At 46.4% G+C, this 20,849-nt stretch overlaps 1 protein-coding gene across 9 annotated transcripts in view; it reads right to left on the bottom strand.

The window, feature by feature from the left end:
• Window positions 1–1,860: 1,860 nt before the first annotated feature.
• The window catches only part of LOC147623182 (uncharacterized), a 34,560-nt gene continuing 15,571 nt past the window's right edge, over window positions 1,861–20,849 (bottom strand). For 6 of the 9 annotated variants that reach the window (XM_086821265.1, XM_086821267.1, XM_086821269.1 and 3 more), the window contains one exon: window positions 1,861–2,886. The gene's annotated coding sequence lies outside the window, so the exon portion shown is untranslated. Of the gene's footprint in view, window positions 2,890–20,849 lie in introns of all 9 variants that reach the window. The other 3 variants (XM_086821266.1, XM_086821268.1, XM_086821270.1) reach the window with 1 other exon arrangement.

The following is a 20,849-nucleotide window of genomic DNA, read 5'->3' as shown; positions in this document are numbered from 1 at the left end:
TCTTCGCCATATGCTCTGGCTTAATATTCTTACGTACAGATAAAGTGTGCTTGCTTACTGAACTTGTCAACAATAGTGCATATCACATCATTCCCTCCTTTTGTTTTAGGCAAATCCATGGTAATAGACTCCCAAAGCTATTCAGTATGGACAAGGGCTGAAGTAACCCTCATGTCTTATGATGATCAAACTTGATCTTCTGACACACAAGACACTGTCTCACGTGCTTATGCGTCTCTGGCCAAAAGAAATATCTCTCAATTCTTGGATTGAGGGGAGGTGGATGATTTCTAGGATCTAGGCACCTCTTCCTTGGAGGCCTATAAATCAAGGTTATCATCACACTCTAATAAGTGTATGCCACATGGCACACTCATCTTATCCGTTTATAAGAATATGTCCACACACACTACTAGAACAATAACTCTTTTAAGGAGTGTTCACACACACACACACACACACAAACAAAGATTCACACACACGACATGACACACACGAGACCCTAAATCCAAATAAACCTCCCTTCAAAACAAAGGTGGAGATGCTTGATAAGATGTTCAACAACCATGGTGATTTGAGCTCTCAACTACAACACGTGATACAAAAGAACACAATGTGCCAACAATTGAAACCCTCCGATCAAGCCTACTAGAAGAGCTTCACCACACAACATCAACTTACCAAGACATCCCCCTTGTTCTAAGCATGGTGTGACACAAAATGATGGAGCTTCTTATAAGATTCAAGGCTTATTTCAAAGATAGAACACATACGAAAGACACACTCACACAACAATTATTGCAATCATTTTTGGGAAACTCCTTGAGGAGAGGACCCATGACTCAAACTTAACAGGAATTAGTACATTTTTGAATTTTTGAAAAACACCTGATGATGTACCAATGAAGATTTGCCATTTTGCATCAGCGTTGCCAAGCGGTTGATGCTTAGGCTCCCGAGTCAATACAAAGGACGCAAAATGGCTTTCATTCGAAGTAAGAGGCTCCAATTTAAAAAAACCCCAAATTTTGGATATTGCTTGAAGCCTTAATTTGATGCAAAGGACTCGATTTTTTCAAAGCCCCAAATATCTATTTCTGCATAAGCTCTACTTTGATGAATTTTACCGTATTTTTGAAAAGCCCTAATTTTTGTTAATAAGGCTTTCCAGGTTAGGTGGTGGTTGTGGACACTGACATGGGCGCTAACGCGGTGGAGGAGATAGCGGCGACGACTGCGGTCAACCAGTGGGGGGCAGGCAACAACGTGCTGATGACGTGTTGAGGCTAGGCGCTGACGTGGACAATGACTATGATAAGCGACGAGCGCGTTGGTGTGGTTTGCAAGTCACAACCAGTGGGTTGGAGATCGCTACCGGTGGACAATAGGTCGAGGAGAAGCAGAAGCCACATTCTGCTGAGATGGAGGTGAAAGGCGACTCAAGTTTTCATGCTGCTAACGCTGAAACTGGAGCACAAGGCAACGGAGTGGTGCATGCAAGCGGCACAAAGAGTCCATGTGGCAACGCGATGGTGATAACTACTGTTGTGCGTATGCGTCAAGCTCCAAGGCAACGCGGCCAATAGCTTCTACATGGACAGGGTTGTGCGAGGCTCTAATACGAATTGCAGGTCTAGGTTTTGCTCAAGTACCAGGCCTAGCTATGGGAGGTCCAAGAGATCCACGATGTGTGTGCAAAGAGAGAGAGAGAGAGAGTGTGTTATTAAACGTCTTCAAAAGACCCAATGTGTCTATGAGACGAAAAGTGATACAAATAGTGTCCATGTATAGTACAAACGAAGAGAGAGAGAGAGAGAGAGAGAGAGAGAGAGAGAGAGAATGTGAAAGCTCAAGTGTATATTTCACGAATCAATGATGGTTGCTTAATTGATAGGAGAGTTGTTCACTCACCAAGTATAATGCTTTTGTAGGCTTGCAGCCTTATCTTTTGACCCATACAAATCTCTCTCTAATGAGTGTATGACATGTGGCACACTTATCCACTTATAGAATGTGATCACACACTACTAGAACAATAACCCTTTTAGGGGATGTTCACACACACATACGGACAACAAACAAGGATTCACACACACAAGGGGACACACACATGAGATTCCCAACCCCAACAAAGAAGAATGGCACATTGAAGCCCAACCAAGGAGGAGCCAAGTAATACTGCCGAAGTGGAATTGAAGTTCTTTGTAGCAATTGAGAAAATTTGTGCAAAGACAGACCATTCTTCAACCCTTGACGGTTCATGGATCATCAATAGTGGCATCCCAACACATGACTAATTATAAGGATTGGTATACATTTCTGCGGCTAGCAGAAGATGCCATCCTTGCAGCGTGAGAATAATGTCAAATGCCTAGTTTAAGGCACAGGCACTATTTCTTTTGTTTTGAGCAATGGTGATACTAAAGAGCTTTTGGATGCTCTCTATGTACCAGATATCAAGAGGAATATGCTCTCCGTCACAGCCATCACTTACCATGACATGAGAGTTTACTTTGATCAAACTGGTGTAATCATCTTGGATGCAAGCGGCACTATATTGGAAGAGAAACCAAGCGAAATAACCTCTGAGTTGTCAGTGTCAACGATCAAGGCTTCCAACCACACCAATAAGCCCCCCGTGTCCCATGCCTCTTGGACCTTCTCCAAAGGACCATCGAAACAGCAGGTGCCCAAAGCTGCCAGGTATACCACAGCTGCTGCTGGCTTAACTGTACCTGTTGTACCAGCTGCCACATCATCATTAAAGCCTGCAAAAGCTGTTTGTACAGCCAAACCAGTTTAATACATGGCTGTACCTCCTGCTGAATGTGGTCGATCAGCTCCTGTGAAGCCCAGGGTGCCCATGAGCACCGCAAAGACCAATACCTGCTGGAGAAAAGCATTTCAAGTGAAGAATTATACCACAAACAACATTTAAATGCAAGGTAAGTGATGAAACACCTTAAGAAGGGGTAGGGGCAGGGAAGGGGGGGGTTGGTTCCCTTAGTGCAACTGTTAAGGTCTTGAGATTATGTGGTTTCATCTTTCATGCTCAAGTGTGTTTAGTTAAATCAATGGTTAATCCTCCCAAGATCTACGCTCCCTGCTACAAATTGCATGGAACAAGGACAGGGCTCTCAAGTTGAAGCCAATGAAGAAGCTAACGCAAGAGGATGAGTTTTCAAAGTCATGGGCTTTATGAAACAAAAAGTTGATGGCACCCATTCCACACGCTAGGAACAAGTGTGTGGGTAGCATTCATCTTTAAATTCTATGAAGATTGAAAAGATGTTCCCAATATATGCTGTCACAGGCTTGATGAAGGCTAGAGGTGGACCAGAACCCTGTTGGCCAGGTGTTGGAGGTCGTGTATTTCCAGTCTGCAGCATCAATATTTATGAGTGTCCATCAAGCTCGCCGACAGCAAGTCGGCCAATTGATTAATTCCTCCAAGAGCCTATAAAAGGCATACTATTGCTCATTGTTAGTTATCTCTCCCCCCTATGGAGATTGGTCATTAGATAGACTTTTGGGGTTGCTAAGGCAACCAGAGATTAATGTACTTTTTGTATCATATGAATATATTGAATACACAGCCATCTCTCTCTATTCTCTGTCGTTCTTGCATCAAGAATTCCTATGCAGTGCTTAGGGCTAAAAAGAAGACTCCCAAAGCTTCCATATGTGACACCAATGTCACATGCTGAAAGAAGACTCCCAAGCTTCCACATGTGACATTGGTGTCACATGCGGAAGCTCTGGGAGTCCTCTTTTAGCTCTACGCACTGCATAGGAACTCTTGATGCAAGAACAATCAACATGGACAAAGAAGAGAGAGAGAGAGAGAGAGAGAGAGAGAGAGAGATGGACCAAAACCCTGTCGGCCAAGGGTTGGAGGTCGTGTACTTCCAGTCGGCAGCATCAATATATATACGAGTGTGTCCATCGAGCTCACCGACAGCAGGTTGGCCAGTTGATTAATAGAAGACTCCCAGAGCTTCCGCATGTAACACCAATGTCACATGCCGAAAGAAGACTCCCAAAGCTTCCGCGTGTGACGGTTGTCACACGCGGAAGCTTTGGGAGTCTTCTTTCGGCATGTGACATTGGTGTTACATGCGGAAGCTCTGGGAGTCTTCTATTAATCAACTGGCCAAGGTTGTCACACGCGGAAGCTTTGGGAGTCTTCTTTCGGCATGTGACATTGGTGTTACATGCGGAAGCTCTGGGAGTCTTCTATTAATCAACTGGCCAACCTGCTGCTGTCGGCAACCCTAAGCACTACATAGGAACTCTTGATGCAAGAACAATCAGCATAGATAAAGAATAGATAGAAAGAAAGTTGTATTAACGTCTACAAAAGGCCAAAATAACCTATGAGACCAAAAGGTTACATCCTATCCATGAAATACATCATAATGGGTACTAAAAATAAAAATCAAAGAAAGTAATAAGAGCTAAAATGTCATATCTGATCCCAAAACAAAGTGTCCAACTTTCATATCACCCTAAAATATCCCGCATAGGACACTGCAACATGGCACCCAATGTAGTAGAGCTGGGCTGGCGGGAGAAAGTCCTGTGGTGGTAGGAGATGATGGCTCTGATCCTCCAGTAGTGATGCGAACATGAGCGGGGACCACGAGGCCGAGGGCGTCATGGCTATGCATAGCTCAATGGCTCTGTCTAGTGTCACTCCTCTTGGCCGAGCTCCCGCATCAACCTGAAGGTCGGGTGTAGTGGGTGAATCTGCCCTCGTCACTCTGGTCTAGAAGAAGTCAGTGAGAGCTCTCTGTACTAGTCCTGTGACGGGTACCGCACATTGGGCTTTGATGCATTTGCATTATCACATTGCTTCCTGTTTGGGCATGCATTTGCAATATGCTCAATGCTACCATAAGTAGAGCATTTCCCCTCGCTCATATATTGCTTTTTCTGCTCCGAAGTGAGACCATAGTCTCTCACTTGGAAGGGACGCTTCTTGGTAGACTTATTTTCAACCTTTGGACCATTTTTATCTTGGTTTTGGCCTTTTTTAGGTGGCTGTCCATTATTTTGCATGTTTTGGACAACCCTCTCTTTGCCTTGAAATGAGGGTTTAGCCTTATTGGATTGACTCAACTTGAGTTCCAATTGCTCCGTGGCAATGGCGGCTGTGATTAGTTGGTGTAAGGTGTGACCAAGATACATTTGTAGTCCCGCTTTGTACACGGGTTACAATCCTGATTGAAACATTCTCTTCCTTTTCGCCTCGGTGAACCGTGACATGCATAAATGGAGACACCTCCAAAAGCACTTTCCAAAACATTTGCATATATGCATTCACTGTTTCTCTCTCATTTTGCTTCACCCAATCCCACTTCATTGTTATCTCATTCAATGCATTGGGAGGCAAGAATTGGGCATAGAACCTCTGCTTGAACTCTTCCCATGATCTAACAAGATTCGGTGAGAGCTTCTCCGTGAACCACCAATGGGCAGTAGTGCCTTTCATGAATATGCTTATATATTGGATCATGGATTTTTGAGTGAAATCCTCATCACTAAAAGAAACATCAAATTGGGTAATAAAAGCAAATGTCTTTAATGCATCATATTCCCCATGATATGCGTCAACTTCACGGATTTGTCTCTGGCTTTGAAGCCACGAGACTTGATGCATTGCTTGCATCTCAACATGTTTTCCCGCATGTTTTTCCATTGGGACAACCCTTGTGACTGGCATGAAACAAAAGGTAATGCATTAGGCATAGATACATGTGTCCTATAAGCATGAGGCATGGCTGGCACTTTAACACACATTGGTGCATTTTCACCCATAGCTTCCCCCTCACGAGCACACTAGAAGGCATGAGTGGCATGAGAGATACGCATAACACCTGCACCAACAAAAAATTGCAGCCCATGTTGCATGTATTGTGCATGCACATTTTCAACCGGCAATGCCATAATCATATATCCTTCACGGGCTACATAAAGTACTCCTGCATGGCGTGAAGTTACCGATGGTTCCTCTCCAATAGCATGACGATTCATCCTCTTAGACATAAGTTCTTGTTCGAGCACCTGTGGGATGGTTGCCTTTTCTGCATAGGCATCCTAGGTACAAGCCAAGTATGAACGTGCTACATCCCTCGATTGCATGTGCAACTATTGAGCAATCATTGCCATTGCATGCTCCATATAAGATTCAGCTTTTTTGACCTTCAAACGATCATGAACCAATGGATCCTCGCGACGGTAGAGCTTCAATTCTTCTTGTTGTGCATAAAGAAGAGCCTGCATACAAGTAAGTTCAGCCCTTAAGACTATGGACTCTTCTTCCTGCATTTTCTCTTTGCCACGAGACAACTGTCCCACATATTCATGTTCCCTAATGTGCACCACATGAGTTTGCTCAAATTGTAAAGCATTGGAAGCATGCATTTCATTGTCCCCGTCTCTAGTGTTAGCATCTCCAACATTCACTGTATGGCTGTCCATAGTGTTCTAAGTATAGAGCCAACTAGTGTTCGCGGTGATCATCTTTCACGATAGACGTGAAAGAGAACCGTATGCTCTGATACCAATGTAATAACTTGGTTGAACATAATGCTAATCAATACACTTAAATACACCAAGATTTAATGGACAATATGCTCAATACAAAAAGTAATTTACTGAATTAACAAGAGACACACAATGAGCCGGAACGGCCAGCCCCTCCCTCAAATAAAGTATATTGATCTTGAGAGAATCAAGTAAACAATATCATGGGCATTTCTGACCACATTTCCATACCAATGCATATAATACAGTATTGCAAACAATGTAGTTGTCGATGTAGACTTGCAGCTCACACTATCCTCTCAAGTGCCCATGTTCCCTTCCATCTGCTCTCTATTGTTCCACCAACACATGGTAGCAACACTCTGCACGAGAGCACGTAGGACAAGAGAACATTACACAGGGATGTGATCATGGAGTCCGGTTACTCCTTCCTGCTACTTGCATCCATATAGCGGAAGTCTTCGCGATGGAAGCGTTTGGAGTGTTGAAATCTTTGATTTGTTGCGATTCTTCGCGACATAAGTCTTCAAGAGGATGAAGGGAACTAGGAAAGCTTCCCCTATGGTTCAACTTGAAAAAGGAAGGCTGAAATTAGGGTATCAAAAATTACAGCAAAAATAAGAGCTGTTTTGTTGAATTTCACTCATTGGTAGTGTGTGGGAGAGTGAACATGTCACCAATTGGCCGACCATTTGGTCCATCTCCAGTTTTTGTGTCTCGTTCACTTGAGGCTAGGCCGGTGTCTCATGTGAAGAGGCCAGTATTTTGCTGACATGGACGGGAGCCAGACTGGTGCCACCCGTGTGTTAACAGGAAGGTGTCATATGGACGGGAGCCAAACTGGTGCCACCCGTGTATGACCTGGACTGTGTTCGACCCATGGGATTGTCACGCCATAGAAGAGCCAGTATTCGTGCCATGTCTTACCTATGGGACTGTCACTCCATAGGGAGGCTCGTGCCTGGAACTGTGTCTTACCTATGGGACTGTCACTCCACAGGAAGACCAGGATTTATGTTTTACGTCGTGCCCTTTTTGTGCCGACACATATTTTGTACTTGTTCCATGAACGGGAGATATGTCCATGATACTGTTTGCACATGCACTCATGTTTTGCATGTTTGAAACCGTTTTCGCATGACTTGTATTTTTGTGTTTGCCTGTTTGACGTGTCACTTATTGAGCGGGGACGCCTGCCAGTGAGTCGTGAAGTTTGCTCTGTCTTCTGACGAGTTTTGATGCATGTGAACAGGTGGTAAGTATATTGCACATGTTGATTTAATAGTTTAATTTCTAACCTTTCATTTTATAAGGTTATTTGTTCACACTCACTTAAAAGTGGACACCCCCTTTGGGCACCCACTTAGGGGCCAAGGTGGGGAGCCACACTTGACTTGTGTGTGTGTGGGGGGTGGGTGCATGGTCACCTACCCCCACACCACCTTGGAACTGGCCGCCCACATGTAAACGTGGGGAGCCAACCAACTCTATTCATGCAACTCCCTCTCCAACCCTTACAAAAGGAAGCCACCACCTCCATCGTACGATATCAGCGATCGTTTCCACCATCTATACCGGCGATCGTTTTCATCATCAATCCGGCAACCATCTCTGCGCTTCTGCTCCCAGGCAGCTGCTGAATTGTCTGCGCTGCTCCTCTGCAGGCGACTGGCCGCCACTCCAGCAGGCTGCGCATGCTGCCACCCTTAGCAGGTTTCGCTGCTTTCTCTGCAGGCAGCTATGCGCATGTTCTCCAGTCATCTGCGTTTCTGCATACTGGCAATGGCTGAGCCCAAACTAACCACTACAGCCAGTCAGTGTACACTAGCAGCAGGCGGCCTTTCCCTTTAGGCTGTGTTCCATCCTCCATACAGGCTGTGCAAGCTACGTGACTGTGCTCCTGCAGGCGGCTGACCAATAGACTTCTCCTATTCTGCAGGCGATGGCTGTACCCTGTTTACAAACAGCTCTTGCTTCTTCTCCCTCAGGCGACTGTACCTTCCACGCGTGGCTGCTGCTCTTCAGTTGGTAGCTGTATTCCTACAGCCAGGCGATACCTCTCCTAAGGCGGCTGCTCCATCTCCTTTTTGCAAGAGGTTGCACTTCCTTTCCATAGGCGGCGTCTTCCTTCTTCAAGTGGCTACATCTTGGTGTCTCTCTCAAGTAACTGCATACTGACACCATGAATTTTGGTCTTCCATCTACCATCCACAAGTAAGTGAATTTCAGATTTAAGTAAAGTACTTTGTGATAAATCTGATAAGGGATTCTCTCCACGTCAACACCCGTTCGGTGCCGAGTAGTCCAAGCTCTTGGAGAACCACGGTCCAAAGGTGCTGAGATCGGGAGAGCCAGGCATTAGTACGAGAGTGCCTGTTTGTGCGTGGTCTCAGAACACCAGTGGGGCGCTCTCCGCGGAGTCCAGTGAAAGCACAGGACCGTAGAGACTGGACCACGCTAGTGGTCATTCTACTTCAAACATCTACTTCGAGCCTTTTGTTTGGTACTGTATTCATTTGTACATGGACATCATCTGGTTCTTGGAACCCATGGAGCATTGTATTTGTTAAATACTCCCAATAAATATATCATATATTGAGGGGGGGGTCGGCCCGTTCCGGCCCCAATGCTGGTGTCCATCTATCTCATTTCATTTCAATTCAATTTCAAGTTGTTATTAAGTTGTCAATTTCAAATTGTGGTATTAAGTTGTGCTATTACGCGTGTGGGTGTCCAACGGAGTCTTTCCCACTTGACGGGATCGGTTTCATTGGTATCAGAGCACGGTTGTTTCCCTCTTCCTAGTGGGGAAACAAACCTGTGCAGTGTGTACTGGACACCCCGCTTCTAGCACACTTAACACAATGGACAGCCAAGGCAACCCTTTGAAAGTGCCTAATTCGAGGGGTCCATCTAGTGCCTCCCGTGGTTCTGATGCTCTGCGAGGAAGGCACAAGCCCCTTGAAAGAGTAAATGATAGTGAATCAAAGGAACAACTGTCTGGAGGAAAGACAGTCATGCTAGAACAAGAGCCTGATGCAATGAGAGCTGAAATGGCACATACGAGAAAACTTTTCCAGGCACAAGAGCAAGAGTTAAAATTTTTGCATGAAGATCCCCATGTGCAAAGTGCCATTGAAGCTAGGAAAGCTGATGCAATGGTAGATGTAACTTTTGAGTCCATGGCAAGGGAAGTGGGCAAGAAGGCAAGGGAGTTGGCACTTGCCTATCTCCTCCGCAAAGGTGATATCAAAGAGGGGGACGACGCAGAGCTGAAATTCAGAAATCCACCTCGCTTGAAGCATGGAGATCCCGCATCTCAAAGGCTGAAGTCTTTTATGCAAAAGGAAGAGGTGACAATCACCTCTCGTCATGCGTCTTCCCCACAAGGCACAAAGCCAGACAGATATATGTACGCTAGTGCTCATGGAGGGCATGAAAGTCACATGCATTCAAGACATGTATCTCATGGTAAGAGTGACAGATCTCCCACTAGAAGAATTTTGCCTTTTGAGTTGTCTCATGAAGACACAATGCCTTATGCAAGAAAGTCACATGCATCTGAGTTTAAGGTTCGTGGAGCACATGCCACCGTGCCTCATGAAACTTCTATGACGGCCCATGGAGCCCATGCAGATAGGGCTGCACCGTTGGATAAGGGGAAAAGAAAAAGAGAAGACCATGAGCCTCATGTGCCAGAAAGCTCAAAGAATTTAAAGCAGGTGACAAATCTGAAACCGATCCCGTCAAGTGGGAAAGACTCCGTTGGAAACCCACACGCTTAATAGCACAACTTTAAAAACACAAATTTGAAATGGACAACTTAATACAACTTGAAATTTAAATGAAATGAAATGGAAAGATGGACACCAGCACTGGGGCCGGAACGGGCCGACCCCCCCCTCAATATATGATATATTTATTGGGAGTATTTAATGAATACAATGCTCCATGGGTTCCAAGAACCAGATGATGTCCATGTACATATGAAAACAGTACCAAACAAATATGCTCGAAGTCGAAACTTGATGTAGAAGCTCGAAGCAGAACGACCACTAGTGTGGTCCAATCTCTACGGTCCTGTGCCTTCACTGGACTCCGCGGAGAGCGCCTCACTGGTGTTCCGAGACCACGCACAAACAGGCGCTCTCGTACTAACGCCTGGCTCTCCCGATCTCAGCACCTTTGGACCGAGGTTCTCCAATAGAGCTTGGACAACCCGGCACCGAACGGGTGTTGGCCGAGCGGGATGAATCCCTTCTCAGATTTAAACATAAAATACTTTACTTAAATCTGAAATTCACTTACTTGTAGATGGTTGATAGAAAACAAATACTCGTGGTATGATGAAGCCACCCAAGAGATGCGAAGTCCCCTTGATGAAGACTCAGTCGCCTCGTGGTGAACCAACAAGGCAAGTACCACCGCAAGAAAACCACAGCCGCCTGCTGTGAGAGAAGAAGCATCCACTTGCAAGGAAGAAGATGCTTGGTTGCAGTGTGGAGGAGCTCAAGCAAAGTCGCCTGAGGGTAGTGTTCTACTGGCTGGAGCACAAACGCACAGCCATAGCCGCCTGTAGGGACATGCGTAGCTTGGAGAGGTGCAGCCAGTAGAAGATGGGCAGCAGCCTGCAGCCGGTAGAGGATGGGCAGCCTGCAAGTACTGTCGCCTGGGAGAGTAGCCGCCTGTAGGAAAGGAGATGAAAGGAGAGAACACCCGCAGCTGCCTGCAAGAGAAGGCAGCGCAGCCTGCAAGGAGTAGCAGCCAGTCGCCTGCCGAGAGGAGCTCACCTGGTTGCAACCAGTTCTGGCCGCCTGTAGAGGATCACATCCGCCTGGTTATTCAGAGACGCAGCCAGCAGCCTGGTTGCTGTAGGAGCAGAGGTACATAAAAATTCAGCAGCAGCCGCCTGGGAGCATGTTTGGTTGCAGCCAGTAGTGCAGGGGAAACAGTCGCCTGCAACAATACTCAGCCACCTGTAGAGAGGCAGGCGCAGCCAGCAGCAAAGGGTACTGCAGCAATCGCCTTCATGAAAAGCATGCGCCAGAGGAAGAGGTGGTCGCCGGTTCTCACGTAAGATGGAAGCGATGATGATCCACGCTTGAAGGAGAGAGTCGATTTAATAAAATTAGAGTGGAGTTTACTTTGGTGATTCCCATGTTTGCATGTGGGTGGGGAGTACTGGTAGGTGACCATGCCCACCCCCACACTCACTTAAGTGGGGCTCCCCACCTTGGCCCCTAAGTGGGTGCCCAAAGGGGGTGCCCACATTTAAGTGAATGTGAACACCTAACCTTATAAAATAAAAGGTTAAAATAAAATATAAAAAATTACATGTGCAACATACTTACCACCTGTTCACATGCACTAAAACTTGTCAGAATACAGAGCAGACTTCACGACTCACTGGCAGGCGTCCCCGCTCAGTAACACGTCAAGCAGGCAAACACACAAATACATGTCATGCGAAAACAGTTTCAAACATGCAGAATATGTGTGCATGTGCAAATAGTAACATGGACATATCTCCCGTTCATGGAACAAGTACAAAATATCTGTCGGCACAAAACTGGCACGACATAAAAACATAAAAACCTGCTCTTCCTATGGAGTGACAGTCCCATAGGTAAGACACAGTTCCAGGTACGAGTCTCCCTATGGTGTGACAGTCCCATAGGCAAAACACGGCACGAATACTGGCTCTTCCATGGCGTGACAGTCCCATGGGTCGAACACAGTCCAGGTCATACACGGGTGGCACTGGTCTGGCTCCCGTCCATACGACACCATCCTGCTAACACACGGGTGGCACCAGTCTGGCTCCCGTCCATGTCAGCAAAATACTAGCCTCTTCACACGAGACACCGGCCTGGCCTCAAGTGAACGAGACGCAAAAACTGGAGATGGACCAAATGGTCGGCCAATTGGTGACATCCCCCCGGGCTTCTAAAGAGTTGACCTCAACTGAAAAGCCTCAAGATATGCCTGCAACAATTGCGGATAATCTGCAAAATAATCCTCATTTACCCACTTGGCATCAATAGGCAAATAATTCTTAAACTTCACAAGGTATCTCCTGGAAAGCTTTCCTGCAGGTAGCTTTCTCTCCTTGTGAAAAACAATCTGTTCTGGCTGGAGGATCTCCTCAAGCTCTTCAATCTCTGGCGGATCTTCTGTGACAGGCTCATCAGGATCTGGCCCCACATATTTCCGAAATAGACTCACATGAAAAGCATTGTGAATCTTCCAATGACTAGGTAAAGCAAGCCTGTAGGACACTTCATTGATCTTGTGAATCACCTTGAAGGGTCCATAATAGCGAGGAGAAAGCTTAGGATATGATCCTTCTCGTCCTGGCCTCTTCCGAAGCCTAGCCTTCTCAAATTTCAGCAATACCCAATCACCTTCTTTAACTTCCATGTCCCTTCTATGCTTGTCAGCAACCATTTTATGCTTATCCTGAGATCTTGCTATGGCTGTCCGCACCTGACCAAAGGCAACATCCAAGTCACGAACATATTCATCAGCTGCAAAAATCTCATCCTTAGTACGAAGGATGGGTGGCAAGACCACTCTGCCATAAATAACCTCAAACGGAGCCTTTCCCGTGGAAGCATGGATCGTATTGTTGTAGGCAAACTCAACAAGTGGAAGATACTTCTCCCATGCACTCTTTTGATCTGCCACATAACACTTCAACAAATCCAAGACGGCTGAATTTGCAGCTTCACTTTGGCCATCCGTTTGGGGATGATAAGCTGATGAAAACTCAAGCTTAGTAACCATATTATCAAACAAAGCCCTCCAAAATAGGCTTGTAGTCCTGGGATCTCTATCCCCAACAATGGAAGGCATACCATGATGCTTGAAAATATTAGCAAGAAAAAGCTTTACCATATGATCAGCTTTGATGGTTTTCTTGACGGGCAAGAAATGAGCTTGCTTGCTAAACCTGTCCACAATAGTCCAAATAGCATCATTCCCATGCTGGGATCTAGGCAAATCCATAATAAAATCCATCGTGATACTTTCCCAAGGTTGCGAGGGAATAGGCAATGGCTGAAGCAAACCTGGAGGCTTTTGCCTGTCAAATTTCACCTTTTGGCAAGTAATACATGCACGCACATAAGCCTCAATGTCTTTACGCATGCTTGGCCAAAAGAAGTAAGTTTCATGATTTCTTCTTGTTGTGCAGCACTCACTCGGTATGCGGGTTTGTTAGGTGGAGAACTACCTGGCCCAAGATCTATACGGTGATCTTCGGGTCTTTGGGGAGGTAATTCACCTGGCAACGAGTCAGCAAAACATTCGTTGAATGCATTAAGAAAATTCAGCCTATCATTAGACATAGCATCCACATTTTGATGATTTGGCACAAGACTATCACGAACAAAAACCAAGTACGCTGAAAGACTCTTTTTCATTGCTTTATTAATTTGGATGTGTGATACAAGTGGGATAGAATCCCCTTCTTTGCCAACATCAATAAAGTGCATGCGGCCTTTATGCATAAAAGAAATCATATTGGACTTGTAGTCTTTGCGGGGCTCAAGCCTATGGTGCCACGGCTTGCCCAACAATACATCACATCCATTCAGTGGAGCAACTAAGAAATGCTCATTATCAAGGTAGCCCTGGATATGGATGCGCAACTTCCCTATCAAAGGGATAACCTGCACCTCTTTACCAATAAATGCAGCTTCAGCTTCAATCTGAGGTCCCATGTTTTCAACCTCAATACCCAATGCAGCTGCCATTTGCATAGAGATGAAATTGTCAGTTGCACAGTCATCAAACATGAAGAGTGCGGGCTGATCCTTGATTTGCCCCCAAGCCTTGCAAACCATACGCTCTTTTGCATCATGACCTGTATTTCCTTGCACATCAGGAACTGCATGTACATTAGCTTTGGTGTGCTTATCCTCGTGCTTTGATTTGCGATCTGGGCATTGCCGAAACATGTGGTCTTTGCTACCACAAGAAAAGCATTTTCCATCCTTAGCATATTGCTCTCTTTGCTCCGGAGTTAAGCCGAATTTGTTCTTTCTTGGGCCCTGTTGTTTAGATGTGTTATTTTCAGCTTTACCTCCCTTGTAAGGCTCCCGGAAGTTCTTTTTAGGTGGCTGCCCACCCTTTTGCTGATTTGGGACAACCTTGTCCTTCCCCTTTGAGCCTCCTTGATCCTGCTTAATCTTAAGCACCAATTGCTCCGTAGCAAGGGCAGAAGCTGTGAGCTGTTGCAACGTACGTTTCGGGTGCAATTCAATACCCGATCTATATGCTGGTTGCAATCCAGAACGAAACTTCCTTTTTCTTTCATCCTCAGTGATTTGCATGAAGGGAGTCACTTCCAGCAACACTTTCTAGAATTTGTTAACATACTGTTGCACACTCTCATTATCTTTTTGTTCCAGCCTGTCCCACTTTTGAGTGAGAGTTTGCTCTGCATTGGGTGGCAAGAACTGAGCATAAAATCTATCCTTGAATTCCTTCCAAGTAGAAATGGGATCCTTGGTGATCTTTTCAGTGATCCACCAATGAGCAGCAGTCCCTTTCAAAAACATGCTAGCATGGCGCACCTTTGACTTTTCTGTGAAATCCTCATCGCTAAAAGCAATGTCGAACTGTGCCACAAATGCTAACACCTTAGAAGCATCATGTTCACCATGAAAAACATCAAATTTGACAGATTTATCACCTGCTTTGAATTCCTTGAGCTTCCTGGCATGAGGCTCATGGTCTTCTCTTTTTCTTTTCCCCTTATCCAACGGGGCAGCCCTATCTGCATGGGCTCCATGGGCCGTCATAGAAGCTTCATGGAGCACGGTGGCATGTGCTCCACGAACTCGAAACTCAGATGCATGTGACTTACCTGCATATGGCATGGTCTCTCCATGAGACAACTCAGAAGGCAAAATTTTTCTGGAAGCAGACCTGTCACCATGAGATACATGTCTTGCATGCATGTGACTTTCATGCCCTCCATGAGCACTGGCATACATATATCTGTCAGGCTTAGTGCCTTGGGGAGAAGATGCATGTCGAGAGGTGACAGTCACCTCTTCCTTTTGCATAAAAGATTTCAGCCTTTGGGATGCGGGATCTCCATGCTTCAAACGAGGTGGATTTCTGAATTTCAGCTCTCCGTCATCCCCCTCTTTGATATCACCTTTGCGAAGGAGATAGGCAAGTGCCAACTCCCTTGGTTTCTTGCCCACTTCACAAGCCATTGATTCAAAAGTTACATCAACCATAGCATCAGCCTTCCTGGCTTCAATAGCACTTTGCAGATGTGGATCTTCATGTAAAAACTTTAACTCTTGCTCTTGAGCCTGCAAAAGTTTTCTCATATGTTCCATTTCAGCCCTCATAGCATCAGGCTCTTGTTCAAGCATAACTGTCTTTCCTGGAGACAGTTGACCCTTGGATTCACTATCAATAACCCTTTCAAGGGGCTTGTGCCTACCACGCAGGGCATCAGACCCACGAGAGGCACTAGATGGACCCCTCGAATTTGGCACTTCCAAAGGGTTGCCTTGGCTGTCCATTGTGTTTTAAGTTTGCTAAAAGCGGGATGTCCAGTACACAAGTTCGTTTCCCCACTAGGAAGAGGGAAACAACCGTGCTCTGATACCAATGAAACCGATCCCGTCAAGTGGGAAAGACTCCGTTGGACACCCACACGCTTAATAGCACAACTTTAAAACCACAAATTTGAAATGGACAACTTAATACAACTTGAAATTTAAATGAAATGAAATGGAAAGATGGACACCAGCACTGGGGCCGGAACGGGCCGACCCCCCCCCCTCAATATATGATATATTTATTGGGAGTATTTAATGAATACAATGCTCCATGGGTTCCAAGAACCAGATGATGTCCATGTACATATGAAAACAGTACCAAACAAATATGCTCGAAGTCGAAACTTGATGTAGAAGCTCGAAGCAGAACGACCACTAGTGTGGTCCAATCTCTACGGTCCTATGCCTTCACTGGACTCCGCAGAGAGCGCCTCACTGGTGTTCCGAGACCACGCACAAACAGGCGCTCTCGTACTAACGCCTGGCTCTCCCGATCTCAGCACCTTTGGACCGAGGTTCTCCAATAGAGCTTGGACAACCCGGCACCGAACGGGTGTTGGCCAAGCGGGATGAATCCCTTATCAGATTTAAAACATAAAATACTTTACTTAAATCTGAAATTCACTTACTTGTAGATGGTTGATAGAAAACAAATACTCGTGGTATGATGAAGCCACCCAGGAGATGCGAAGTCCCCTTGATGAAGACTCAGTCGCCTCGTGGTGAACCAACAAGGCAAGTACCACCGCAAGAAAACCACAGCCGCCTGCTGTGAGAGAAGAAGCATCCACTTGCAAGGAAGAAGATGCTTGGTTGCAGTGTGGAGGAGCTCAAGCAAAGTCGCCTGAGGGTAGTGTTCTACTGGCTGGAGCACAAGCGCACAGCCATAGCCGCCTGTAGGGACATGCGTAGCTTGGAGAGGTGCAGCCAGTAGAAGATGGGCAGCAGCCTGCAGCAGCTGCCTGCAAGAGAAGGCAGTGCAGCCTGCAAGGAGTAGCAGCCAGTCGCCTGCCGAGAGGAGCTCACCTGGTTGCAACCAGTTCTGGCCGCCTGTAGAGGATCACATCCGCCTGGTTATTCAGAGATGCAGCCAGCAGCCTGGTTGCTATAGGAGCAGAGGTACATAAAAATTCAGCAACAGCCATTGAGGAGGCCAACACCATGGTCTCCTTTGTCCTCAACCATCAAAGACTTCGGCATGAGTTCAACAAGAGGTCCTGTCTCTCTCTCCTCAAATATTCCGACACCCGGTTTGCCTACAACTTTGTCATGTTGGGCTGATTGAAGGATTGTAGCGGTGCTTTGAGGGGGCTTTTCCTTAGCAACGAGTTTGTCGCCATGCAAGAGACCCATACAAACACTGGCCAAGAGTGTAGGCTACGGGCGGATGACGCCTCTTGGTGAGACCGTGTGAAGACCACAGATGCTATGGTGAGGCCCATAGTCCACCTATTGAGGATTGTAGACGCTATGCAACCATGCATAGGCAAGGTCTACGAGGCCATGGATCGCATGATAGAGAACTTGAAAGACTTCGTGCCTGACGAAGACAAATACGAGGAGATCCATGCCTTGTGTCTAGGAAGGTGGAATTCCTACTACTCTCCATTGCATGCAGCAGCTTATGTGGTGGACCCAGAAATCCAAGGCAACAAGCAGGAGAGCGACCGGGATGTGAGCGCTGGATGGAGGATCATCTTGGATCGTCTTGTGCCTGATGCATCAGGGACCAGCTTTCGATGTACAGGTCATTTCATGGCTCCTATGGCTGTCATGATGCACAGGTTGACCGCTCCAAAGTTGGTGCTGCTCTATGGTGGGAGGACTTTGGTTCAGATGGACCGGAGCCGCAGCAGCTTGCCATCCGCATACTTAGCCAGGCCGTCAGCTCCTCTTGCTTGGAGCAACTTTGGAGTACCTACAGCCACATTGCCTCTAGGAAGAGGAACCGACTCGGGGTAGAGCGTATTCCTTCACCGAGTGGGAGATGAGTCAACAAGAAGAGCAACAAGAGGATGAGGTGCAGGAGCAGCATGCCAGTGAGGATGAGACTGAGAATGAGCTTGATGCTTCTTTGGCACAAGCTACCTATGACCATGAGGCAAGCACTTCACGTGGATGATCATTCATGGATCATGATTCATGGGCCTTACTACTTAGCTCTAGCCTCTAACCTCTAGTCTTCAGCACTTTTTTGTCATTGACTCATTTGAGTCCGTCCATGTATTTTGCCTCCTTAAGGCTTAGTCCTGACTCCTGAGTCCTGACTCTTGAGTCATGACTCATTTTGTATCTACTTAATTATTAATATGACTCAAAAGCTTACCATTTTAGTGTAAATTTGTGCTCATTTTGATATACTTCCAAAGTAGAATAAGTGTAGAGTAGAAAAATTAAAAAAAATGTATTTTTTGAGTGTCGTTCCCTCCCCCGTCCCCGTTCCCTACTTATGGCCATCCCCCGTCCCGTCCCCGTCACCGTCCCCCGTCCCTTGTGACTATGTAATTTCCAAGCATGGGCCCTCAAGTTTAAAGGAGGTCGAGTGACAACTTTGAAGTTTGAACGCTCAATCCAAAATCGCATGGAGGGGACTGCCAACAGCAAACACATTCCTGTAGTAGCCCGTTTTTTTCGTTATGTTGAGAAAAGTGCCGTTTAAATGTACTTTGGTACCTTACCTAATCTATTAGGTACCTTAGGTTACCTGTAAAGTTTCCTCTGACTGACGAACACAAGAACTACCAACATCTGTACTAGAAAGTTCCTACCAACTACTACCATCAACTGGCAAGTGATCCACCATCTAGTCCGGGAAAGCCTGCACCTGCAGCGTATCCACACTTAAGTGGCCATTACCAGACTACCACTCATCACAAAACTGAGGACCTGGGAGAGAGAGTGCTAAAAGTTTGTAAACTCCATTCTCCACTCCGCCTTCCCAAACTACCTGGCCTGTTGCCTTGTCTCGGAGTGCAACAAAATGCTCATCAAACTCCATCCGTATGCCAGTTTTGCAAACCTGATGCACTGACAATTAATGAAAACCAAGTGATGAAACATACAGCACTTGGGAGGAATGTTGCCCCCCTCTGCCATCGAGAACTATCTCCAACCTGCGCTCACTATGAACTGGGATAGTGGATGTATCCCCAGTAAGGATGTGACCAGAATACCTGCAAAGATCCTCTAAAGCCGAACAGGAAGGAGTCATGTACCTGGAAGCACCACTGTCGAGAATCCACTCCCGAGTATCCGTAGCGGAGAGTCCTCCAACCTCCTCCTTGCATGAAGAAAATGAAACATCGATGTCCATAACCTCCAGGTGAACAAAAACTGGAGTCTTCACGGTTGCTGCTGAGGATTCTGCACCCTTCTTGGTGCTCCGCTTGGGACACTGCCTCCAATAGTGGCCTTTCTCGCCACAATCATTATAGGTCCTCTCTGCCTTCAGTTTCTCGCGGTTTGAGTCGGACTTCTTCTCAAAAGACTTCTCCGGTGAAGCCTTCCCTTTGCCCTTGTTGTTACGGCCTTTCAACCGTTGGCCAGTTAAGGCCTCCAAACCTCCGCCCTATGGAGGGTTCGTGAATCTTTCCTCCTGGTCCAAGACCATGGGCACAAGCTCCTCCCATGTGATGGTGCTGAGCCTGCCACTGGTAATCAACGAAGAGTAAAATGCTGAGTACTGAGAGGGCAAATGTGACAGCAACGTTATGGCCATATCCTCCAATGATATCGCTTTCCCAGCCTGGAGAACTTCCTGCTGAAAAGCCTGCAGTTTGTTGATGTGCTCCTGTATCGTCGACGACTTTGCAGGATTAATCACCCGCACCTGAAGTTCCCGGAGATCCTCTTCATGGGCGATACCCTGTTATAGAGAGAAGCCAAATGCTGCCATATACCTCTAGCCAGCGTCATATGCTTGATATGATTGATTACCTGTGGTGTGCAATTGAGGAAAATGAAAGAACGGACTCTGGCATTGACACGATCCCATAACTGTGCCTGTGCCTCATGTTCCTTCCCAATCGAGGGTAACTCCCCTTTCTCTAACTCCGGCCGTGGAACCCCAACAACAATGAAATCAGCAGGTCGTAAGACTCCAAAACAAATTCCATCATTAACTTCCATATGCCGTGGTTATTCCCATCCAACTGACGGTCCACTGGGAACGTGGGGAGTGTCGCGATCTTCACGTGCTTCTCAGCCATCTCAAGTAAATTTGCCATTACGAAGGTGTAACTGAAAAGGGTGAGTGGGTGGGAAAAAATGAGGAACTAAACCTGCAAGTGGCTGTCCAGTAAATCAGCCCACCTTCCTCTTGCTTCTTCTCTTGCCGTACGGTCCAAACCAATCGACCAATCAGCAACAAAACAGCCCCCCTCTTGCTCACACAGTTCCCAAGATCTTCCAAGAGCCTAGAGCTCTGATACCATGTCAGAATATGCAGCGGAGATGAAGACAAGATCTGAAAACACAAGAGCAAGTGCACTGCAGAAAAACACAGCAATAGAGAGGAAGAGAGAGAGGCGTGTAACTCTGCTATATACACTAGGAAATCCCAAAATACTGAATACAATGTGTGGAGGGCCAAGGTGCCATTTTATATGGCCCCTACAGCCAATCGGTCTGTTGTAAAGACAGCCGACAGCACTCTGAAGGTACCCGACCAGCAACACTCCTAGTCGGCTGCTATAAACCCTGTCGGCCAGCAAC

The sequence above is a fragment of the Cibotium barometz genome, chromosome 27, assembly GCF_041138505.1.
Source record: "Cibotium barometz isolate CiBa-2024 chromosome 27, ASM4113850v1, whole genome shotgun sequence".
NCBI classification, from domain to species: domain Eukaryota; kingdom Viridiplantae; phylum Streptophyta; class Polypodiopsida; order Cyatheales; family Cibotiaceae; genus Cibotium; species Cibotium barometz.
Note: the sequence above shows the minus strand (reverse complement) of the source record. Positions and strands in the feature narration are given on the sequence as shown.